We start from the raw sequence: 8,645 nt of genomic DNA, 5'->3' as shown, positions 1-8,645 counted from the left end.
GACGTCTCTGTTCACTATAATAAGTTTAGTGTCTGTGTTTTGCGACCGCACCGCAAAACCGTGCGATAAGTAGACGAAAGGACGTGCCTCTCCAATGGGAACAGAAAACATTTGATTGCAAGGTCATAGGTCAACCGATTCCTCCACAGGAAAACACGTCTGATATATTCTATACGACACTGGTGACGGCATGTGCGTCACCTGACAGGAATATGTTGTCGACCCACCTAACTTGTACACTTGGCGAATGGGTAAAAAGATTCTTCTACCTTCCCCTATTTAGGTTTTCTTGTGGATGTGATAATCACTCCCAAAAAAGTGATGAAAACTTAAGAGTTTGTCACATAAACTGCAACAAATGAATGCAACAGTTTCACAGTCGCACAGTTTTCCCTGTGCTCTGTCAGAACATATGTTTTTAATGCTTTCAAATTTTTCCGTGTGTAGACCGTCAAATCCTGCATATTTCCTAGCAAATCTGAACATGTCCTAAAATTTTGGAGAGCGAAGTTGATTTTATGTGAGTGCCTGAACTTTGATAATTGTCTGAAAATAAAAAGTTAAAATTTTCACCCTAGGGAAGACTTGAATGACGGACCTGTCGTTCCGCAGCTGATGCCGCTAACCACGTGACCACGGCGCTCGTATGTTCACATTATCCTTGATGCTGTGTATCTTGCACATGGACTACTCAGTTTGTATATTATGCTTATTTTTTTCCTAGTTCCACACAACTTCTTCCTGTTTTCTCGAGTGATCTGTGTTCAGTTTTTCAAGGCCTATCCACTGTGCCAACTTATAACTAAATCTGAGGGGGGTGCGATGGGGAGGTTCCCTTGTGAGATACGGTTCCAGGCGCTACAGTCTGAACCGCATGACTGCTATGGTCGCTGGTTCGAATCCTGCCTCGGGTATGGATGTGTGTGATGTCCTTAGGTTAGGTAGGTTTAAGTAGTTCTAAGTTCTAGGTGACTGATGACCTGATATGTTAAGTCCCATAGTGCTCAGAGCCATTTGAACCATTTTTTAGTACTGAGATACCACACAAGAAGAGTTCGCGAAATTAGGTGCCAGAAGCACCGTGGACGTCCGTCCGCAGCAGGAATATCGTTGCGCGGAAACCGATCAGCCCCGCGAACGGCAGGGCCACGAGGAAGAGGACGCATGATTAAGTAACCGTTCACTAGAGGAAGTTGTCAGTTGCAAGTTGTCAGTCAGTCCGAGTCTCGCTAGGCAGTTCCTGCAGAACGCTCCTCGTGTCAACAAGTCTTTAAGTCGTCGTGTGAGACAGAAACAGTGGCCGATAGATGGACAAAGGTCAGTCTTCAGTAGAAACAGAACAGTGAATGGAATTATCGTGTATGGACAGATACCGCCTGCCTAGAGATTTAACTAAGTACTACTAGTTTGGAAGTGTTCTTCGTATAGGGCATCGAGACGGAACATTAGTTTCGTTCCGATTTCAGTTCAGAGAACATTATTTAGTTGTGCTCATGGAACGCAGGACAGACAAGCTAAACCTCCATTCTGCAATTGCTGTAACCATCGTTACCAGAGTTGAGTAATATATTTTACTATTCACGATTCTGTGTTACTTTTATTGTGTGTCTGTTGCCCTAGAACCCGACAAATTCGTCCGACAAGAACACATTTATTATTCTTTTTCAGCTGCAGCGAGATTTTCGTGGAAGTGGGCGTCTCCAATCCACAAAATGGCGACGAGGCCTCGACACTCATGTCTGAGTTATCTAGACAAAGTTAATATTTGCGAACACACATTAAGTGGATCGCAAAATTTACCAGAATCTTTCCCGAGGCAAAGCAGAGCGGTTTTTATTTAGTATATAATTTTTATGAATAAGATCATATTCGATTTCCATCAGTTGGCCGAGATCATAGAATATTCGCCAGAATGCCTGTGGCTTGCTCAGCATATACGGGAAAAGCACTTCACGAACTCAATATCGCTCTCTATATAATTATGCCTTACATTCGCTTCAATATCTTTAAATATTATAAATACACCGTTAATTAGTAATTAGACACTTGAATCATGGAAAAAGGTCGCCTTAACTATAGTTATTGTTTACGTTGGTGCACGCTGATGACGTGGAACCGAAACCACGAGCCCCATACGTACTGCGTACCGTTCAGAGAGGTTTATAATGTTAATAATATAATATAATACTAATTTTTTATTCGGATACTATAAAAATATAAAACTGAGAATTAAGTATCTGAAAAGAAGAACTTTACAGTATGTATTAGTGGCAGGGTTAAATCCAATAATAAATATGAAGTGGAATGTAAATGGACTCAACCAGATTGTTTATTAAATTAATACACAAGACCATAAATACATCAGAACGAAAAATGTTTCTCTTACAGCACAAGAAAGGCTAATAAGTCCTGCTCAGAGTTAGCGATCTAACAGAAGGGAACTAGCTTTTCGACTTATCTGGCAGCTTCGAGGACATTTAAATCTAAACATCTTGGTATATTCGCACTTTTTTACTTCTTAGTTTTAATACCCATGTAATGTAATGTAATACATCGCATCAAGTAATGTAACATGTTTCACCCCAGAAATTTTATCGCGTATATGCTCTTCAGACATAACATATTATATACTGTCTACTATGACTGAGGAATCTTCTGCATTTTGGGCACAGAAACAGAAACTTTAGCCTATAAGCTGTAAGATACAGGTGTGCCAGCACATGATAGCTGAAAGAGCTCACCGCGCTCGGTAAGTAGGCTTGACTAATAGAAAAGCGCGAATATGTCAAATTGTTTCGATTTAAATATCTTTGAAGCTGCGAAACAAGTCTAAAAGCTAGTTCCCTTCTTTTTACTAGTACGTATCAGATAGATTATATAATGGTAAGACAGAGATTTAGGAACCAGGTTATAAATTGTAAGACATTTCCAGGGGTAGATGTAGACTCTGACCACAATCTGTTGGTTATTAACTGTAGATTAAAACTGGAGAAACTGCAAAAAGGAGGGAATTTAAGGAGATGGGACCTGGATAAACTGAGTAAACCAGAGGTTGCAGAGAGCTTCAGAGAGAGCATAAGGGAACAACTGACACGAATGGGGGAAAGAAATACAGTAGAAGAAGAATGGGTAGCTCTGAGGGATAAAGGCAGCAGAGGATAAAATAGGTAAAAAGACGAGGGCTAGTAGAAATCCTTGGGTAACAGAAGAAATATTGAATTTAATTGATGAAAGGAGAAAATATAAAAATGCAGTAAATGAAGCAGGCAAAAAGGAATACAAACGTCTCAAAAATGAGGTCGACGGGAAGTGCAAAATGGCTAAGTAGGGATGGCTAGAGGGCATATGTAAGGATGTAGACGCTTATTTCACTAGGGGTAAGACAGATACTGCCTACAGGAAAATTAAAGAGACATTTGGAGAAAAGAGAACCACTTGCATCAATATCAAGAGCTCAGATGGAAACCCAGTTCTAAGCAAAGAGGGGAAATCAGAGAGGTGGAAAGAGTATATAGAGGGTCTCTACAGGGGCAGTGTTCTTGAGGACAATCTCATGGAAATGGAAGAGGATGTAGATGAAGATGAAATGGGAGATACGATACTGTGTGAAGAGTTTGACAGAGCACTGAAAGACCTGAGTCGAAACATAGCCCCGGGAGTAGACAACATTCCATTAGAACTGCTGATGACCTTAGGAGAGCCAGTCCTGACAAAACTCTACTATCGGATGAGCAAAATGTATGAGACAGGCGAAATACCCTGAGACTTCAAGAAGAATATAATAATTCCAATCCCAAAGAAAGCAGGTGTTGACAGATGTGAAAATTACCGAACTATCAGTTTAATAAGTCACAGCTGCAAAATATTAACACGAATTCTTTACAGACGAATGGAAAAACTGGTAGAAGCTGACCTCTGGGAAGATCAGTTTGGATTCCGCAGAAATATTGGAACACGTGAGGCGATACTGACCTTGCGACTTATCTTAGAAGAAAGATTAAGGAAAGGCAAAACTACGTTTCTAGCATTTGTAGACTTAGAGAAAGCTTTTGACAGTGTCGACTGGAATACTGTCTTTCAAATTCTAACGGTGGCAGGGGTAAAATACAGGGAGCGAAAGGCTATTTACAATTTGTACAGAAACCAGATAGCAGTTATAAGAGTCGAGGGGCACGAAAGGGAAGCAGTGGCTGGGAAGGGAGTGAGACACGGTTGTGGCCTCTCCCCGATGTTATTCAATCTATATATTGAGCAAGCAGTAAAGGAAACAAAAGAAAAATTGGGAGTAGATATTAAAGTGCATGGAGAAGAATTAAAAACTTTGAGGTTCGCCGATGACATTGTAATTCTGTCAGAGACAGCAAAGGACGTGGAAGAGCAGTTGAACAGAATGGACAGTGTCTTGAAAGGAGAATATAAGATGAACATTAACAAAAGCAAAACGAGGATAGTGGAATGTAGTCGAATTAAGTCGGGTGTCGCTGAGGGAATTAGATTATGAAATGAGACAAAGTAGTAAAAGGGTTTTGCTATTTGGGGAGCAAAATAACTGATCATGGTCGAAGTAGAGAAGATATAAAATGTAAACTGGCAATGGCAAGGAAAGCGTTTCTGAAGAAGAGAAATCTGTTAACATCGAGTATAGATTTAAGTGTCAGGAAGTCGTTTCTGAAAGTATTTGAATGGAGTGTACCCATGTATGGAAGTGAAAAATGGACGATAAATAGATTAGACAAGGAGAGAATAGAAGCTTTCGGAATGTGGTGCTACAGAAGAATGCTGAAGATTAGATGGGTAGATCACATAACTAATGAGGAGGTATTGAATAGAATTGGGGAGAAGAGGAATTTGTGGCACAACTTGACAAGAAAAAGGGACCGGTTGGTAGGACATGTTCTGAGGCATCAAGGGATCACAAATTTAGCGTTGGAGGGCAGCGTGGAGGGTAAAAATTGTAGAGGGAGACCAAGAAATGAATACACTAAGCAGATTCAGAAGGACGTAGGTTGCAGCAAGTACTGGGAGATGAAGAAGCTTGCCCAGGATAGGGTAGCATGGAGAGCTGCATCAAACCAGTCACAGAACTGAAGACCACAACAACAACATACATCCGTGACATATTCGCCTTTTTTGTACTGTGATAGGAGAATTTTTTACTCTAGTTCCCAACTTCCTCTACCATATTTTTGGCACTAGGCGGCCGTAGCTTGGCAACCGCTGTAGATTTTGTTGACTTGAGCGACGACTGAGCCAGTATATTTTCTTTCATTGTCTTTCCTGTCATGTTGCTTGTATCGTGGTAATGGATAAAGCTTTCAGAAAACAACAGGATAACCATTAATTATATGTATTTGCCTAAATTCTTACAAAATTAGAACCGGTTCGCGCAAGTTTGAACCAAAGAAGTAGCGTGTAAAAAAATCTGACATTAAACGTGCTTTTTACACATAATATCCTAGTGAAGATAGATTTTTGAAATCAGATTTTCAATTTTATCATAACAATGCATTTTTTATTTATATGAATAATTTGACACCAGCCCCGCGCATTCAGTTCACGTAAGAATGATGTCTACGAGATACATTTACATCGATTTTAAATCGATCATGTACAGTATGAACCGATTTGTACCAGTTATAGAACTGGCGCGCTTCAAAACGTGATTTTTGCATGTAAAATCCAAACGAAGCAATATATTTTTAGACAAATAAAAATGATCTTAGACCAAGGTCCGGTGGACCAAATTTGTCCCTTCAGTTTCTCTCCAGACCGGAGTTATTTAAGTGTGATTTTTTTTTTTTTTGCAGGTGAAATCCGAACGAGGCGGCAGTATTTGCATGTAAAATCCGAACGGCTTGCATTGAATTGGTGCCATTATCCTAGCATTAATTTCAGCCTAATTAACACCTTTTGAGAAAAGAATTGATCGATTCGTGCACTTCGCATGGCGCCAGTTCTGGTTCGTCGTTCAAACTGAGGATGCAACAGCACTTTTGACAGATCTCGTAATGATTTTCTGAAGAGGGAAGTCAACATGAGTAATAAGGTAACGAAAAATATTTCCCAGATAAGGTCTGGTACCCTTAGTAAGTAGACTCTTATTTGATTTAACATTTCGTGTTATGTACTTGAGTTTACCTCTTGGTTTTTGTGTTCCCCTGCGTTCTATATGGAACAGTCTACGTCTGGTTTGGTTGAGCACTATTCGATATTAAAACCCATAGTAACGTAGTCTAATAATATATTGTTTTTTGCACGACTTCCTATAACGATTCTACTGTTAATTATCTTCATTCCATAGATACCCCCCAGAAATATGATTTTAGGAATTTTCTTCCCAAATTACTGATGTGGGTTCCATCTTCCAAATAGTGTTCATATAAATACAAACATAAAAACCTTGTGTTATAATCGAAAAAGGTGTGCTTTTGGAAAAAGTAACTTACGTAATATCTACTTGTCGGTTGTGGTATCCATGGTCTTATCACATGGGTGGATACATGTTTACTTATTATTTTTCACATATTTACGTTTCGTAATTTTGTATTTTTATTTGTACTTCTTACAGTCTTCATCCTAGAGTGTACTTATGGTTCCTCCTTGTTGAATACTGTTTAATAACCAATGAGTACGGATATGGTGTTCCCATAGGTGCAATGCCTTTTTAATGTATCATTCCTTTATGTATACCTAGTATAAATAGTACCATTGCTTATAGTATACCCCCTTTACTTTACCTGATATGTGATCCTGTTACCTACTTTACATATGATTAGTCGGTCACTTTAACTGTCTTTTGCTTTTGACAAAACCTGTAGAGTCTGCCACGTATAACCATACATTTTTACAGACAACGCATATACTGGACTGATGGCTGCATTACTGTGATACTTCTGTTTTATAAATACTTCCATTAGGTTACTGATAACTTCACAACATGCAAGAATAACTAATTAATTTCTGATAGTACATATTATGGTGTATGATGTCGATTTTAATTAAGACTGAGTTCTTTTAATTATGTAAATTAATATGTAACATCAAACTTCTTTGGGACTGAGAAGCTTATGTGCACGAATCAGCATGATTTTTATTGTGAAAATTTTATGAAAGGAGACCTCATACAGGATGCTGGTACGTCCTATTCTTGAGTACTGCTCGAGTCTTTGATATCCGAACAAGATCAAACGGAAGGAAGACAACGAAGCAATTTAGAGGTAGGCTGCTACATTTGTTACCGGCAGGTTCGAACAAAACATAAATGTTACTGAAATGTTTTAGGGACTCAAATGAGAATCCCTGGAGGGAAGCAGACGTTCTTCTCGAGAAATACTGTTGAGAAAATTTAGACAACCGGGATTTGGAGCTGACTGCCAAACGAGTCTACTGCCACCAAGGTCCATGAACATAAGGTAAAGGAAATTAGGCCTCATAAGTACGCATGTAGATAGTCGTTTTTTGCTCGCTCTGTCTGAGACTGGAAGAGGACAGGAAATGACTGGTAGTGGTATATGGTACACTCCGCCATGCATCGTACAGTGGCTTGCGGATTATCTATGTAGATGTGGATTGTTTCGTGCCTGTACTTCAATCTTCCAGAGACTGTATTCCCCGGAACCCAAATTTGGGTGGTGGCTCGCTAATATTTTGAAGACTTCCTGCAACAAATTTTTCCACAGATCATAAATAAAAGGATTTTTCTCCAGTGATCTCTATTCCTGTATCACTTAACAATATTTGTATTTTTGTGACTCACATTTGAAATTAATATTTTAATGGAGAATAAAAAAAACGTATGTAATTGTACAGTTACATACGGAACTGATGGACACCAAGCTGAGCCTGCGAAAGTCGACTAGTTATACGTGTCGTCCGTCCATCGAAGCTCTCAGGAACGAAGTCTTTCTCACTCCACGGATAGGAAACAATCTCGTCACGCATGACTTACTGCTGTTGTGTGAGAACTCTTCCAAGTGCTGTTCTCATTTCGCACAGATCACAGCACGCCACATTTCATAACACTATCTGTTATTCTCACAAAAGAATGCAGAGATTACTTTTCCAACTGATCTGCACTCTGGTTTAGCAGACAAAGAGACTGATGTATAAGTTTAAAGTTTTTGGGGAAGAGTCCGATCTAATTCCTAAACTATTATGGAGTGCCAGTAGTAAAGCCGCTTTATAGAGATGGAGAAAGGGATAATGTCGACAAATGTAGACCCATTTCTATGCCATCAATATTTGCTGAAGTTGTTGAAAACGATGTGTAAGTAAGGACAATTGAACATTTCATTTCACATAATTTTATGTCCAATATATAGTTTGGTTTTAGAATTAACTTTTTTCGCGCAGTTCTCCGTGCCACTGTGCAGGCCTCTTCACCTCCGAGTAACTATTGCAGCCTACATCGTTCTGAACCTTCTTACTGTATTCATCTCTTGGCCTCCCTCTACAACTTTTACCTCGTACGCTTCCCTCCAATACTAAATCGGTGATCCCTTGGTGTCTCAGAATGTGTCCTATCAATTGATCCCTTCTTTTAATCAAGTTGTGCTACAAATTTCTTGTCTCCCCAGTTATTCTACTCATTAGTTACGCGATCTATCCACCTAATCTACACAATTATTCTGTAGCTCAACGTTTCA

Source organism: Schistocerca americana, chromosome 5 (genome assembly GCF_021461395.2).
Source record: "Schistocerca americana isolate TAMUIC-IGC-003095 chromosome 5, iqSchAmer2.1, whole genome shotgun sequence".
Lineage (NCBI taxonomy): Eukaryota > Metazoa > Arthropoda > Insecta > Orthoptera > Acrididae > Schistocerca > Schistocerca americana.
The sequence above is the reverse complement of the archived record's forward strand: the minus strand, read 5'-3'. Positions refer to the sequence as shown.